This window comes from Hemicordylus capensis, chromosome 1 (genome assembly GCF_027244095.1).
Source record: "Hemicordylus capensis ecotype Gifberg chromosome 1, rHemCap1.1.pri, whole genome shotgun sequence".
In the NCBI taxonomy this organism is placed as follows: Eukaryota; Metazoa; Chordata; class Lepidosauria; order Squamata; family Cordylidae; genus Hemicordylus; species Hemicordylus capensis.
The window spans coordinates 28911639-28929153 of record NC_069657.1 but is presented as its reverse complement, the minus strand read 5'-3'; the positions used below and the strand labels follow the sequence as shown (position 1 = coordinate 28929153).

At 45.1% G+C, this 17515-nt stretch overlaps 2 long non-coding RNA genes across 2 annotated transcripts in view; one reads left to right on the top strand and one right to left on the bottom strand.

Moving 5' to 3' along the window:
- The window catches only part of LOC128341293 (uncharacterized), a 56160-nt gene that overhangs the window by 4985 nt on the left and 33660 nt on the right, over positions 1-17515 (top strand). The window contains exons 2-3 of the long non-coding RNA XR_008314324.1: positions 5110-5206; positions 11825-11874. This is a non-coding gene — a long non-coding RNA (uncharacterized LOC128341293). The remainder of the gene's footprint in view (positions 1-5109; positions 5207-11824; positions 11875-17515) is intronic.
- Positions 1-17515, bottom strand: part of LOC128341292 (uncharacterized) — a 50833-nt gene that overhangs the window by 13112 nt on the left and 20206 nt on the right. The window lies entirely within an intron of this gene.

Below are 17515 nucleotides of genomic sequence, written 5' to 3'. Positions count from 1 at the left end.
CAGCCTCCAAAGATCCACACTGCTGGGCGCAGCTCAGATCGTGTGAGCAAGTCACGCATCCCACATGTGGATTTTGCTCGTCTGGGGGGAAGATAAGCTGGATCTTGCCTTCCCCCGCACCCTCCCCACCTGCCAACGATGGTCATGTGCACAATTTGTGAATAACTGAAGGTTCAGACAGATCTGTACATATGTATCCTGTACACGCATTGAACATCATGCGTGAATAGAGCTTGGGAGAGGCAGTGATAGGTTTTCACGTTTGGCCCTTGGAGGCCAAAAGCTAAGACATGTGAAAAAATGCCAAAAGCTAAAAATTGGTGAACTAAAAAAATCACAAGACACGCTGCCGATTCAAATATGCATGTGAATGACACTTCAATACACAATCTGATGGAGGCCATTCACACAAGCGGCTATTCTCCTTGTGCAGGAAGGTCTCAAAATATCCAGGGAAAGGCCTGACTGTGTTTACCTCAGCTCCATGTCAAGCAATTTCTATAATGTTTCTACATTAGTGTGTTCAGTGACTTGTGCTTAATATTTTTAAAATGAAAGGAGGGCCAGGGGAAGCAGAGCCAAGATTAATTATGCCCTCCTGCGGCTTCCCGAACCTTCATTTATCCACGTAGGTTAAAAGTGCCGAGCAACTCTGGTTAGTGGGTAACTTAAGGTGCTATTTTCTCACAGCTTGTGTCACAGCCGTTACGTCCTTTAGATAATATTTTTGTATTAAATGTTTTTAGATCACTGACGATACAGTCGTGCAGATAATTCTTTGCAGTTAGCTACAGTGGGCACAAGTCCAGGAAGGCAAGCACCTTTGAAGCAAGCACTGAGAAACGCATTACATTGTCTTTGAGTGCAAATATTTCATGGCTGTCCCTATTTCAGAAAGGTTTTAAATTTTAGATTATATATTATACTTGGAACCAGCCAGCTATGTATTCACCCATTGGCCTTGCTTTGTGTTGTCACCAACCTGTTCTGAACCATCTTATCCAACTCTGTTTTAAGGATTCCTTCTGACCCCGCATCCCTCCCAACAGTGTTATAAAAAAACCCTTTGCTTTTGCTAATATAGCATTAATTTGTGATTGATCTTTTTTGGGGGTGGAGAAACCAGGTCGGAGAATCTACTGGCATCCTGAGGGCTTCATCTGGCCATTGCCAGCTCTTGATCAGCAGCCAACTTTTCAATTAGGAGTTGAATATGAGTGATCTCTGCTGGGGTTGGGTGTTTTTTTTTTTTTTTTTTGGCCATTTATCTCATTTCTAAGGACAGACTTCCCTCCACTTTTTTTCAGATTCTGCCCCCGACAAAAGGCTCTAAAATACTGAATCACTCCAGCCCTCTAAAGCCCAAATCCATTGTGATCATGGATAGATCCCTTTATTTGTGGAGTTTACTGGTATCGCAGCATTTCATGTGTTCAATTTTTTCAAAAGTTTAAATGACCACAGTAGTAGAAATGAACATACACAAAATAATCGCCTTAGAGAGCAGCTAAAATATAATAAAATATTAGTGATGTATTCCTCCATAATATTATTTAAACTACATTATTATTTCTTCTTTACACAGTCAGACAGGTGTTATTGACTGGTTTGTTTTATCCAGACACTGAGTCCTTCCCAAGGACCTGGGATGGCTGAATTTTATTATCAATGTTGTTGCTGTTATTATTACAGATATCGTCAAAAATATAGGCAGTTCCCAGTAAAGTTGCTTTTTGTAATTGACTGATGGTGATTTCTGTGGCCCTTGTGGTGTTGAGGTGCTCTGCAAGGTGTTTTGGAATTGCACCTGGGTGCCAATTACTGCTGGGATTATTTTGGTCTTCTTCTACCACAGCTTTTCAATTTCAGTTTGTAGATCTTTGTATTTGGTGATTTTTTCTATTTCTTTTTCTTCTATTCTGCTGTCACCTGGTATTGCTATGTCGATTATTTTAACTTGTTTTTCTTTCTTCTTGACTACAGTTATATCTGGTGTATTGTGTGGCAGATGTTTGTCTGTTTGTAGTCGGAAGTCCCATAATATTTTTACATCTTCATTTTCTTCAACTTTTTCAATTTTATGGTCCCACCAATTTTTGGCTACAGGTAGCTTGTATTTTTTGCAGATAAGCAGCAGCAAAGCTCGAGAGATTGGACAGTAGTGCTAGAAGCATTACCAGCATGATCTAGTGGTTAGGGTGTTGGATTAAGACTTAGGAGAGCTGAGATCAAATCCCCACTCAGTCATGAACTATCACTCTGGGCCAGTCTTTTATCTCTTGGCCTAACCTATGATACCTCACATGGTTGTTATGGAGTTAAACACAACCATGTTGACTACTCTAGGCTCCTTGGAGGAAGAGCAGGACAGACATGTACAAATAAATAAATAAATGTTTCTTCCCTTTGCCACAATCACTTCCCATTGTCACAATAAATGTTTCCTCCCATTGTCACTATCACCTCATCTCTCGATCCACTCCACTGCTTCTGTCTCTATAGCAGTGGCTCCAGGCCATGTCTGTATGAACTGTGCAACATCTCAGCCAACAATAACAACAATTATTTTTATTATTATACCGTCATCCCTTGCCGATCACGGGTTTCCCAATTGTGCATTTGAGAAAATGTTGGGAAAATGTCATCACCCTCACCAACTGCGACCTGAGTATTCATGGTTTTGCACCTTTTTTAAAAAAATAAAAGGGCATTGGGGGGATTTTGGGGGTCAGGAGGTCATTTCCAGGGGTCAGGGGTGATTTTAAGGAGTTTGGGGTGATTGGGGGGGGGTAATTTCTGGGGTCAGGGGAACATTTTGGGGAGTCAGGGGGATTTGTTCTATTCCCCCCTTCATTTTAAGGTACTTTCCTGACCTAACCCCCTGTTTCCCATTACTCTCGATGTCTTGCCTACCACAAATTTGCCAACCACGTGGGTTTCCAGGAACAGAACCTTTGCGGTTAGTGAGGGATGACTGTACTGCTATTATACGGTCCCCTGCTAACTGGGCAAAAAGGCCCCTTTGAAAGTGGTGATCATCTCTGCATTAAACAGGGGGAGAGCAGACCCTATCCAACCTCCTCACAGCATCCCTCCAGTTGCTGGTGTCTGCCTTGTGTTTCTTTTTAAGCAGTGAGCCCTTTGGGGAACAGGGAACCTTTTGTATTATTTTTCTGTATAAACCGCTTTGAGAACTTTTTAGTTGAAAAGCAGTATGTTAATTATGGTAATAAGGCCATAATAGGGGCAGGGTGGATGGGCAGGGGGAAAGCAAGGGTGGACCTACCTTCCCCCTAGACAATAAAAACAATTCACAAAGTAAAACAATTTCACAGAATAAAACAAACAGTTTAAAATTAATTTCAATTAAAAGTCTGGGGAAACAGGTGTGTCTCCACCCTTAGGTGGAGATGGAGATGTTTGTGTTTTGACAGGGAGTGCATTCCAAAAACATGTGGCAGCCACAGAGAAGGCCTGGCCCCGAGTTGCCACCAGATGAGCCAGCAGCAACTATAACTGGACCTCCCCAGATGATCTTAGTAGGCGGCAGGGTTCATGACAAAGAAGGTGCTCTTTTAAATACCCTGGACCTAAGCTGTTCAGGGATTTATAGTTCATAACCAACACTTTGTATTTCACTCTGAAACTGATCAGCAGCCAATGCAAATCTTTCAGTATCTGTGCTATATGGTCCCTTTGAGTTGTTTCAGAGACAAACCTGCCTGCCACATTCTGTACCAGTTGTAGTTCCAGACTATGTACAAAGCTAGCCCCACATAGAGTGCATTACAGTAGCCAAGTCTGGAGGTTATGAGCATATGTGCCACTGTTTTAAGGTCATTTACCTAAAGAAATTGGCCTAGCTGACATATCAGCCAAAGCTGATAAAAAGCTCTCCTTCCCACAGAAGTGCCCTGTGCCACCCAGAAATATGTCCCTGAGGGCTGATTTAACAAAACTCATTTGTCAGTGTCAGTAATTGTTAGCATCAGCCTGTGCCTACAGTCAAGAACTCCTAATTGGAGAAGGACCTCCTCCATCAGCCTCAGCATATACTAGCATCAGGGACAATCAAGACACTTTGAGGGGAAACTCATTATGACAACCCAGAAAGACACCCTACCCAGGGAATCTGCAGAATTGTGGGGAGGCTAATGTGCCTCACCTGGATTTAGCCACCAGCTCTGGACTGCCATGATCAACCTTGAGACTTCAAGAGCAGAAATAGCAACCCAAGTTCAAGGTCAGACCAGATGGCATAGTGCTTACCTCATCAGCATAAGGGTCCAGCTAATAAATTAGGAAGGGTAAGGCAACCAAGCTGACTTCAAAAATCCTAAGCTGTTGCTTAGAAGTTTCTAGTGCAACGATCCTATGGACCAGCTTCTAGTTTTAGCATCCTCCTGGTCCGCTCCCCTGCTGCTCAGCACTCAGTCATCTGATTCATGTTAATTTTGCTAGCACTGCTGGACACCTCCTCTGCTGATCACCATTCTGTCTGCCAGGTCTCTGACTTTGGCTCTGCCAGGTCAGATCACAAAGGGACCTTGGTGGCTTTGATTGACCTGTCTAGCTCAGAAGAGTAGGTAAAAACAGTAACTTATGCCACAAATCTATGGTGGTTTTCAACCTAGCACAGGCACAGAACCTGCACATGGAGAGACTGGGCTTGGTAGTTGTATCACTTCTACCTCATTGCTCATGCATCTCAACCCCCGGGTCCTAATCAGAAACAGAAGATCCACACACACCTCCCATATCCGCAATCCTACTCTTCCTCTAAGCCTGGATGAACTCTGAGTATATGTAAGCTCTGATTCTGAGTAACCTGAACCTTGGTAAGAGAAAGGGCTGGATGCAGATATATGGTGTATGTAGAGACCTCCCGTTCTCAATAATGGCGTAGGTGGTTCTATGTATATTTGCAAAGGTGGGGATGGAAGGGAGGTACAACAACTATGCTGATTTCTCTAGGCATTGTGCCCCATGCTGATAGCAAACTGCTACCTTTTATTCATTTAACTGAAGAGTTCCTAGACATGACTATTTGGCTTATCAATAATATCAGTGGTTTTCATTTTTCCAAAAATAATTACATTTCTCTGGGAGTCTGAACATATGTGGTAGATCACGAGGTGAAAGATAATTGGTTGGAAGACTACTCTGTTGGAAGACTACTTTGTGAAGAGCAGACACAGTTCAGGAGGTGAGCAAGCTTTTCTAAACATCTAGCCTTTCCCCCCTTCAAACTAACTAACAGGAGGAGGGGAGATTTTCAGGGGCTGGTTTCTCTTTAAGGGATAAGTCCTAGTCTCTCTCTCTCTCTCTCTCTCTCTCTCTCTCTCTCTCTCTCTCTCTCTCTCTCTCTCTCTCTCTCTGTTATTTGCCAGGGCTAGGAAACTCTAGTGTTTTAGTTTGTCCCTGCCTGGAGGGGGTGGAGTCAGCTGGGGCTGGGGGAGGCCCCACATTCCTTTGACATTCCTTTGAATCACATCCTGTGTCTCAGTTGGAAGACTATTCTCTACATAAGAGGTGGGGGCCTGAGAGCATAGTGAACAGAGCATAGCAGACAGGGATAGCAAACAGGATGTTGGAGTTTTGCAGGAGTTTAGCGGGAAGTGTGCGGGGGAGCCTGGAACAAGCCCTGGTCATCACAAGGAGCCTGGTGGAGAAGAGAACGTAAGTACAAATCCCTCCCTCATATTCTTGGGAAAGGCTGTTTGGACAGTTAAATAGCTCACCATTACAACTGAGACCTATCCTTCTAATAAACTATCTCTAAACACTGTAATCAGCCAACAAAAGCAGTATGAAGATAGAAAGTCAGCAGGGGAGGGGGCACTTCCCAGTGTATTGCACAGAGTGCCACATTTATGACTATTTGCCCCATGGGCAGAAGTCATGGTCTGAGGGAGAGGGAAATGCTCCTTTAGAAGGGACCCCTTCCATGGATGTTGAGCCCATATCCTCTCGCACAGGGGATACTCCTCCGGTGGGTGGGGGCCTCCTTGTAATGGGTGATTCAATCATTAGAGGTATAGAGAGATGGGTTTGTGACCCGCGTGTTGACTGCACAGTGACTTGCCTGCCTGGTGCAAAGGTTGCAGACATCGCGCAGTGTCTAGAAAGGCTCTTAGGCAGTACTGGGGAGAAGACAGCTGTCGTGGTGCATGTCAGCACCAACGATGTAGGGAAATGTAGTCGGGAGGTCCTGGAAACCAAATTTAGGCTGATAGGTAGCGTATTGAAGTCCAGGACTCCCAAGGTATCATTCTCAGAAATGCTACCTGTTCCACGCACTACCATTTATCTCTCTCTGTTCCCTCTCCACCTGCCCCCCATTGGCTGGTGACTCTTTTTACTCTACTTTTCTCATGGAAATCTCTCAGAAATGCTACCTGTTCCAAGCGCAGGTACAGCGAGACAGGCAGATCTGAGGGGTTTCAATGTGTGGATGAGACGTTGGTGCTGGGAGGAGGGGTTTAGATTTGTTAGGCAAGCAAGACCTGTACAAAACGGACGGGCTGCACTTGAACCAAGATGGAACCAGACTGCTGGCGCTTAAAATCAAAAAGGTTGCAGAGCAGCTTTTAAAATGACGCCTGGGGAATAGTCGACAGGAGCTGGGCAGTATCCGGTTTGGCAAAAGCCATCCTTTAAAGTGCAAGGGTGCAAAGGATTCTGATAAAACAGAAGGGGACAGAGCAGAACTGCATAAAGAGCAGACAGGAGCCTGTGCCAGCTTAGCCCAGGTGGTCAAAAGAAAGATAGCATAGACCAGGGAAGAGATTCAGTGTATAGGTGCTTATATGCCAATGCCAGAAGCCTCCGAGCCAAGATGGGTGAGCTGGAGTGCTTGGTTGCTAACGCAGAAATAGATATAGTGGTCATAAGAGAAACATGGTGGAACAGTGAGAACCAGTGGGACATTGTTATCCCTGGATATAAACTCTATAGAAAGGACAGGGAGGGGTGCCTAGGATGTGGAGTAGCACTGTATGTTAAAGAAGGGATAGAATCTAATAAGCTAGAAAACCTAGGTGGACTGGAGACCTCCACAGAAACCCTGTGGGTGACAATACAAGGCCTGAAAGGGAACATGCTACTGGGGACATGCTATTGCCTCCAGATCAAAACACTGACAGTGACTGGGAGTAGCAGCAGGAAATCAGGGAGGCATCAAGGAGAGGCAGGGTTGTCATAATGAGTGACTTCAATTACCCACACATAGATTGGGTAAATTCACAGTCAGGTAATGACAAAGAGATCATATTTCTAGATATGATGAATGACTGTGCCCTAGAATAGTTGTTCTTGGAACCAACCAGAGAGAAGGCGAACTTGGACTTAATCCTGAGTGGCACCCAGGACCTGGTGCGTGATGTCAGTGTCATTGACCCTTTAGGGTACAGTGACCATAGTGCCATCAAATTCAGCATACAAGCGGGGAGAGAATCACCAAAGAAGTCTAACACAGACATTTTGAACTTCAGAAGAGGAAACTTCTCCAAATTGAGGAGTATGGTGAAAAGAAAGCTGAAAGGGAAAATCAGGAGAGTCACTTCGCTCCAGAGTGCATGGAGTTTACTCAAAACCAGTTAGATTGTATACCTAAAAGGAGGAAAGGTACCACTAAGTTCAAGAGGCTGCCAGCATGGCTAACAGGTACCGTCAAGGAAGCCATAAAGGGAAGAAGACTTCCTTCTGAAACTGGAAGGCCTGTCCAAATAAAGCAAACACAAACTCTGGCAAAAGAAATGCAAGGTGACAATAAGGGAGGCAAAAAGAGAGTTTGAGGAACATTTAGCTAAAAATATCAAAGGGAATAACAAAAATTTCTTTAAGTACATCAGAAGCAGGAAACCTGCCAGGGAGGCAGGAGGCGGTTGGACCATTAGACAATGAGGGAGTGAAAGGGATTATTAAGGAGGATATGGAGGTTGCAGAGAAGCTAAATGAGTTCTTTGTGTCTGTCTTCACAGTAGAGGATACTGGGCATATACCTGTTCCTGAACTAGGCTTTTCGGGATTGGAGGCTAAAGAACTGAGTCAGATAGAAGCGACAAAATGGCAAATGCAGTTCAATGTTGGTAAGTGTAACGTGATCGCATTGGGACGAAAACTTCAAGTATACACTGATGGGATCTGAGCTGTCGGTGACTGACCAAGAGAGGGATCTTGGGGTTGTTGGGGTCTTAACAAGACTCGTTAAAAGTCTTGACTCAATGTGCGGCAGCTATGAAAAAGGCCAATTCCATGTTGGGGATAATTAGGAAGGGGATTCAAAATATAATGGCTAATATTATAATGCCCTTATACAAAATGATGGTGTGACCACACCTGGACTACTGCGTTCAATTCTGGTCACCGCATCTAAAAAAGGACATTGTTGAACTGGAAAAGGTGCAGAAGAGGGCAACCATGATGATCAGGGGCCTAGAGCACCTTTCTTATGAGGCAAGGCTACAACACCTGGGGCTTTTTAGTTTAGAAAAAAGACTGCGGGGAGACATGATAGTGGTCTATAAAATCATGCATGGTCTGGAGAAAGTGGATAGAGAGAAATTCTTTTCCCTCTCACACAACACTAGAACCAGGGGTCATCCCATCAAACTGATTGCTGGTAAATCTAGGACCAACAAACGGAAGTACTTTTTCACACAACGCATAATCAACTTGTGGAATTCTTTGCCACGAGATGTGGTGACAGCCACCAACCTGGATGGCTTTAAGAGGGGTTTGGATAACTTTTTGGAGGAGAGGTCTATCATCGGCTACTGGTTGGAGGGCTGAAGACCACATCCAGCCTCAGGGGCGGGATGCCTCTGAGTACCAGTTGCAGGGGAGTGATGGCAGGAGAGAGGGCATGCCCTCAGCTCCTGCCTGTGGCTTCCAGCAGCATCTAGTGGGCCACTGTGCGAGACAGGATGCTGGACTGGATGGGCCTTGGGCCTGATCCAGCAGGGGTGTTCTTATCTTCTTATATTCTTATGATGCCCTATATGTATTAATTAGGATCTATCAAACTCCTCCAGTTGGGTGAAATTTCCCTGCCTGGAAGTGATCCTTACTTGCCACAGGCAACTACTTATTTGCAAGTCTATGTCACATTTCTGCATGCATTGGATTAGATCTTTACTACTCTTTTCTTAAAAGTCTGCCTGAGAAATCTGCGCTGCAACAGGGAATTCCTCCATTCTACTGAAAGCTCCATCCTACTGTCTGCCCTACTACTGAGAACTCTGCCTGACTACTGAAAACTCTGCCCTACCCCCTTTACTAGGGATGTGCATGGAACTGGTTGGCCAGTTCGGTTTGAATCTGGACTGAATTCGAACCAATGTGGCTCGATTCCGAGTTTGTTTGAACCAGGTCTGGTTCGGTTTGACTCTCAAACCAGGCTGAACTGGCTTGCAGACCAGTTTGGATCTACTTGTAATTCCTTGAGGATTCCCCTTTACAGGTAAAAAGGGCATCCCTAATCCCTATGCTAAAGGCATGGAGGCAGGGATGGAGAGAGAAAGGTGCCTCCATACCTTTAGAAGAGGCCATGGTGGAGAAACATCGAAGGCGGTGGGGGGCAGCTGATTGCATGGTGATGCAAATGGCCTGCATGCATGTGTGCAGGTCACAAAAATGGCCTCTGCATGTGCATGGAGGTCCGAACTGGGCTGCAGCAAGCCTGGGCTGTCATTCGGGATGCCGGTGGGGGGCTTGGCAGAATCCCTGCCCCTGCCACCTCCAATGTTTCTCCACTGCCTCCTCCACTGTGGCCTCCTCTAAAGGTACAGAGGTGCCTTTCTCTCCCCTCCTCTGCTCCTGCACCTTTAGCATAGGCATTAGGGATGTCCCTTTTTCTTGTAAAGGGGATTCTTCAAGGATTCCCCTTTACAAGTATACCCAAACTGGTCCGTGAGCTGGTTCTTAGAACAGGGGCTGATTCAGTTCTAACTCCAACACCCCACTTTGGAGGGCCAGTCCGGTTTGGACTTGGACTGCCCAAACTGGGCTTGCACATCCCTACTCTATACTAATGTCTGCCCTACTACTGAGAATGCTGTCCTACTGTCTGCTTTACTACAGTCTGCCCTACTACTGAGAACTCCACTCTATTACTACTGAGAAATCTATATTAATGTATGCCCTGTTGCTGAGAACTCCACCCTACTGAGAACTTTATCCTACTGTCTGCCGTACTACTGAGAACCCTGCACTACTGTTGAGATCTTATCTCTATTGAGATCACTACTATTGAGATCTTCAGACAGACTGCCTACTGCTGAGAACTCCATCCCACTACTGAGAACTCTGGCCTACTATTCACCTTACTACTGAGAATTCTACCCCACTACTGTCTGCCCTACTATTGAGAACTCCACACTACTATGAAGAATTCTAGCATGCTACTATTGGCCTTACTATTGAGAACCACACCCCACCACTGTCCGCCCTACTATTGAGAACTCTGCACTACTCTTGAAAACTCTGCCATATCATTGCCCACTCTATCACCAAGATCTCTTCCCTACTTCTGAGAACTCTAGCCTACTCCTGCCCAAGCTGCTATATAGCTCCTTCTCCATGTTTCCCTGCCATTAGAGCTATGGTGGATGCTCATGAGAGACAGGGCCCTTTCTGTTCTGCCACCTACATTCTGGAAGAACCTGCAGAATTTGGCCTGTTACTGCCTACCCCATCATTGCCTACGTAAGAACAGCCCTGCTGGATCAGGGCCAGGGCCTATCTAGTCCAGCCCACAGGCAAGAGGTGAGGGCATGCCGTCTCTCCTGCTGTTGCTCCCCTGCAACTGGTATTGAGAGGCATCATGCCTCTGAGGCTGGAGGTGGCCCACAGCCACCAGACTAGTAGCCATTGATAGACCTGTCCTCCACGAATTTGTCTATGCCCAATTTAAAGCTGTCCAAGCTGGTGGCCACCACCACATCCCATGGCAAAGAATTCCATAGATTAATTATGCGCTGTGGGAAAAAGTACTTCCTCTTGTCGGTTTCAAATTTCCCAAGCTTCAGTTTCATGGGATGGCCTCTTGAGCTAGGGTTTGTGAGAGAAGAAGAAAAATTTCTCTCTGTCTACTCTCTCCACTCCATGCATAATTTTACGTGCCTTGATCATGTCTCCCCTTAGTCGCTTCTTTTCCAAAGTAAAGAGCCTGAGATACTGTAGCCTAGCTTCCTAAGGAAAGTGTTCCTTGATCATCTTGGCTGCCCTCTTACTTTTAAACAGAGCAGACTGTTCTGCTCTGGCAAGCCGTTCAGGATTTGTTGCCTATGGGATGAGTGTTTTAATCTGTTGATGCTTTAAGTGAGATTTTTTTTAAAAAAAAATGTGTTTGATGTTATGTTTTAAATGGAAATCTCTTTTGTACGCCATCTTGATTGTATTACTATGCAGAAAGGCGGGGTAAAGGTTTTAGAGATCAGTAAGTAATTATTCACAATGAGAGCTACTGTACCTGCTGGCACATATCTTTTCTGCATTTTTAAATTTTCTTTCAACTATGACCCCCCATTCCACAGTGGCAAAAAAGCATGAAAAGTAGTAAGTTGCAGAAACCTCACCCAAAATTGCTTTCAATTTTGTAAAGAGAATGGAAGCCATTCTATTTTCTCACAGAGGAAATCATGTGTTTTCTCCCTCCCTCACGAAAAGGAAGCAAACTTAGTCTTCTTTTCTTTTCCTCCTGCATTTAACTTTTCTACCTCAGAGCTCAGATTACTTTTTTTAATCAAAGCAGTAATGGAAGAATAGTCCTCACACTCAAATGCAATCACATTTAATCATATTTAATATCCTTATTTCTCAGCTGATCAGACTTTGAAAATTTGATTGCTTGAGTTTGATTTAAAACTTAAGGTAAGTCAAATCCAATAAAGAAGTATATTTTTGTTGGTACTCTGTTAAAACTGCACGGCTCCATTGGTTCATTCAACTCTTGGAGTCTTTGTTATTTTTCTTCTTCTGTACAATTCTGCTGGAAGGGTGGGGGAAAGAGAGAAATTTCTGAGATATCTGACTATATGACTAGCCCTACATCAGATGGCTGCAGTTGGCAGTGAAAATTATTCTTTAGGTGAGAAATATGATATGGACATTTAATCAGATGTATTTATATATATTGATAGTTTCTGTTATTTCTCTTCATGTGCATCCAGGGACATATTCTGATTAAAATTGTGCTGAACACATTAATTGATTAGCTAGTTAATAACACAAGCACAGATGCAACAGGGCTAGTTGTGCTGGAATGTCGCTCCCTTTAGGTTTGCCAGCTCTGCAAGGAAGAAATCCTGGACTGAAATCATAGGGAAAATGCAGAAGATTGATTTGTTGTAAGTTTTATAGCCAAGGCAAGCATATGAAACATGGTAATACTTGATTCATATTTCACAAATGCCCAGCAGAAGCCCACAGAAGGCAATTCTTTGAGTAGACAACACTTTGGCTTACTTTTGAGGGCCAAACAACTTGTGATATTAAGCACAGTAATTTTTATATTAGTTTGAGCAAGTTTAAAACAGCAACACAAAAAACTTAAAACTACAATCTTGCAAAGCCTTGACGTGGTTTGGGACTGAATGATGGAGGTAGGGAGTATCTAAGCCTAATCCTCCATGCTGCTTTCTCATAAAAAATTATTTCCTCCCCAAAGCTGTTATATGGGTCCCTGAAGGTGCAATTTGCTGCAGGAGCTGAAATCCACCCTCATCTTGCCAGTAGTGGCTGATATTCGTCGTATTCGAATATTTGTCGTATTCCGTCATATTCGTTGTATTCATATTCATATTCGGACAGGAGTGGGATTCCTGCTCCACTCTCCTCAAACCGACCACCTCACTTCACCTTCTTTTGCCAACCACTGCGATAACCCCAGGCATGCAAGTCAGTTCTTCATCTGGGTGGGGAGCCAGGTGAATGACCAGCCTATTCACCAAGGGTTAATGTTGCGGTGGGTGATAGAAAGCAGCACAAGGTGGCTGGGGTAGAGAGAAGAGAGTGGCAATGAACCACATCTGTGCTAATTTATCGCCTCCCTCTGTCCCACCCTTACCATCAGCTACTGCATTTTGCCATGCCATTCATAGGTGGTGGTGGGAGTGAATGAGTATATTGAGGGGCTTACTGGTAGGTGGCAGCAGTGGCACGAACAGGAACAGGGTTGGTGAAGGGAGGTGAAAAGTGCAGTGGGAAAGGGTCAAATGCCTCTTACAATATCTGCAATGCAGTGCTGGATTGGGCTCCTAGCTGGCTCCCAGTTGGGCTCCCTCCCAACTGGCTCCCAGTTACTTTAAAGTTTTAAAAACTCCCAAGTGGAGAGTGATGTGGAGGGGTGACCCTTCCATGAGGGGAGGTGATGTGACATGGTTGCTTCAGGCAGCAGATTATTGCGGTGCCAGTAAGGTAGCAAGAGGCCATCCTGGTCCCACCAGGGTGCATGCAAGGTGGGCAATATTCAATGTGCTGCCTCAGGCACACAAGAAATCTTGAGCCGCCATTGGTTTGGTGCCATGTCTAGTCTGGTCTGGTCCTGAGAATGGTTCTCCTTAGACAGGTGCAGTCTTACCACACTGATCTTTCTTTATCTGATCTTAAAAGGGCCTTTCTAGTTCTTTTTGGGGAAGATTCTGATGTGTGAAGGCCACCCTGTCACTGGGCCCTGCTGAGGCCCCATGTCCCCTCAAATTCTGAGGTGACATAAGTGAGCACAAAGGTCAGGGCCTTCTGCCCCATTTTACCTAGGCCTTGAAAATCAACACATCATTTACTTGTTTATCCCCAGTTCCATCTTCCCCTCCTTAGAGGGAACCTATATTTTGCTATTACTCTCTAATGCATCTAGCTGTCTAGCTATCTAATCTCCCTTTTTGTTCTCCCAAGCTTTTAACACTGCTGGTTTTCCCCCTGCTGTATGTTTTATCAGTTTGTTTCATTTTTATTGTTTGATATTGTTTTTATTTTCATTTCGGGTGCTGCTGTGTTTTTTTTCTAATTTGGGGTTCAGCACTGGGATACTGATGAGTAAAAATCCATTCCTTATGCCAGCATTACACAGACACACACACACAAGCACAGAAAGCTGCCACATACCACATCAGACCACTGGTCCATTTAGCTCAGTATTGTTTACACTGACTGGCACTGGCTCTCCTAGGATTCAGGCAGGAGTCTACTTGGAGCTGCCAGGGAATTAATGTGGCGATGCCAGGGAGTGAAACTGGAACCTTCTGCAAGCATCCTCTTCCACTGAGCTATGGCCCCATCCCCTACAGGGCATATGCTCATATGTAGCCACCCATCCAAATGCAAACCCAGGTGGACCCTGCTTAGCAAAGGAAACAGTTCATGCTCACTATCACAAGACAATCTCTCCTCAGGGCCAGCCTTAGGGATGGGCAATCTGGGCAGTTGCCCAGGGCGCCTACTTGAAGGGGGCGCAGAGCTGAACTTGCAGAAGTAACAAAACCTGGCAACCATTGTGTGTGTGTGTGTGTGTGTGTGTGTGTGTGTGCATGTGCATTTATCTTAGGGCTATTTTTTCTAGAGCTGGCCCTGAAAACACAGACACATGAGAGGGACTGGCCATTATATACCAGACTCTTTCAAAAGACACTATAGTGTGTTATTATTTTATTTATGTGCAGAATTCCTCCCTACCTTTCAAGGCATAATCTGTTCTTAGCATACAAACTGTTTGGCTCTTGGTTCTTAGTGGTGTTGTAAAGCAAAAACTGTGCCCATTGTGTCAGGCCTTCTTTTGATCTCCAGCATGCAACCCATTATGAACGGCCACATGGGTCCTCAGGATCATAGCTTATGAAGAACAATCCAAGCCGAGCTCTTGGTTACATGCCTGCTGGGAGTATGCAAGAGGATTCAAAAGCTGGATTTCTGTCCTGCCCTACCCATAAGCATGTTGTGGGCAAAGGACTGCCTCCAAGTTAAAACAGGACTTGTTGGGATTTCCATTTGCCTGAATGGTGCTATTATGCTTGTCGTTAGAAATCAGCTTGGAAAGAACAGGTTGTAAAATCTGATCCTTTAAGTCCCAGTTGTATGTATAAAGCTTTGCTTTGGGGGGAAAATCTCTTTATTGTAGCTTTTATGCATATAAACAGTAAAGTAGACATATAAAGTGTATACAGAAAGTTTTTGAAGCTGCAGAATGCAACTGAGCATAGCTATTCAAATTAATGTTGAATTATGAATTCACTACTTATATTCCTTATGCTTTCATATCTGTGTCAAAGGTGGTGACATGGTATTATTTTTTAATTTTTTTAATCTGCCTTTCACTTAAAAGTTCCAAGGCATCTTGCAAAACATAAATCACTCTTAAAAGCGTAATAGAAACAACTTATTACAATAAAAGTGCAGTAGAACACTGAGAGAGCTCAAAGCAATAATTAAAAAAATGCTCTAACTAAACACGATACAGGAGCAGAGCTACTGGTGTTCCAGGGTGTTCCTGGAGCACAGGCCCAGCCACCCTTCGGGGCCTTTCTGCCCCCTCAGGGCTGTGCCTCACCCCTACTTCTGCTGCTCCACCTTTCCTGCTCCTTCATGCTTCCACCCGCCCACCTCCTGCCTCCTCGTCCTCTGCTTCTCCCACATGCAGAAGCAGGAATTGCTGGAAAACAGCACATGTGGGCAGAAGAGAAGGAGAAGGAAAGAGGCAGTTCGCAGGCAGGGCGAGGAGAGGCAGCAGCCAATGGAAGTGGAGGCAAGTGGACAGCAGAGGGGGCAGAGGTTGAGTGGGGCTTTGTGCATGCTGCTCTTGGGCCTCCACTACCCCAGGTGGGTGGTAGCCAGTATTCTCTCTATTTTTTAAAATGTGTGTACAATGAGTTTGGTTCTGAGCAGAAGTATCAAAGCAGTGTGTCAGCAAGTGCATTCAGAATGGGGCCTTCCTGATTCAATTTGCACGGGAACTAAAATTAACTGAGCAGACATCAAAAAACTTGAGAGAGCGTGCATGTGCACAGGCCACAGAGGGAACACTGGTAGGGACCCCATGTGCTGGGGACCCCCATGCACTAGCTATGCAGACAGGCCTCCCATGCACTAGCTATGTTAGTGACATGATGGGGGAAACTTGCTGGAATCAGTGAGTTTTTAGGAGGCACCAGAAAATTAGGAGGGAGGAAGCATTCCACAACAAGGGGCACCACCACAGATAAATCTTTTCCCTGTGTGACCACCAGGTGAAGCTTAGATGGTGGCAGCACACACAGGAAACACTCCCTGTGGTTTCTTATGGGTCAGAGGGAGTCATGTGGGCAAAGGGAATCCTTTGGGTGAATGGTGCCCAGAAACAGTCCCTAACCAATGCAGCTCATAAAGCACTGGTGTAATATGATCCATGCATCTCGCACCAGTCAAGAATCCCGCAAGTATTTTTCGACCAACTGAAGTTTCCAAATGGTCTTCAAAGGCAGCCCCATGTTGAGCACATTACAATAGAGCAGTCTAGATGTAACAAGGGCATGGATAACTGTGGCCAGATCTGTTTGGGTCAGAAACGGATTTAGCTGATGCACCAGCCGAAGCTCAGCAAAGGCTTGTGGGCCACAGGATATACCTGGATATCCAAGCACAATGCTGAGTCCAGGAGCACTCCAAGCTCTGCTCCTGCAAGAGGAGTCCAGCTCTATCCAGAACAGGCTGTTACTTGGTAATGTCAGAAGATTCTAGGGATAATCCTGTGGGAGTGTCTAAAATCCCCACTGTGAACTTAAACACTTAAATCAAATCAAATCAATCAAATTAAACTAAACACGTGCAGTGTCAGCCTGGCCTAAGCTAAACTGCATGGGGATTCAGGTACTTTTCCAGTTGATTGCCTCTGCCTGAGAACAACTCGCACACACACTTCCTACAAAACATACATTCTAGCAATATTCCCCAATTGTATTCCCTAGCCCCCCTGCTTGCTCTTTCAGTATATCACTGTTGAATCAGCAGTTCTGACCAGAGGGGTATCTGGCACCCCTGGATTTAATTTCAGCTTGTTAGTCTACATCCAGTCCTTCACCATCTCCAGACACCACTTCAGGATATTTACTACTTCTCCAGGTTGGGGTGGCACAGGTATATGAAGCTGGATGTCATTAGCATACTGATGACAACCCACGCCAAGCTCCTGAATTGACCTCTCCTCATGTTTTCAGACATATATTGAAAAGCATAGGAGACAAGATAGAGCCCTGTGGGGGTAGCATAGGCCCATTCCAAGGTGCCAAGCAGGAGTCCCTCAGCACTACCTTCTGGAGTTTGCCCTGCATGTCCCCTGCAAAACAGTAAGGCTCTACACACGATCTGTGTGTAGAGCCTGAATAGGGTTTGTGTGGAGAGTGGGTTTAACCTGCTCTCCCCACAAACGAGCAAGGAGCCCTCCTTGGGCAGCTGGATTGGCTGCCCAGATGATTACTGGCTCCATCATGGATCTAGTTGGGGAGGTGGGGTTGGGGGGGCCTCCTGGTCTCCAGAAGTCCCAGAA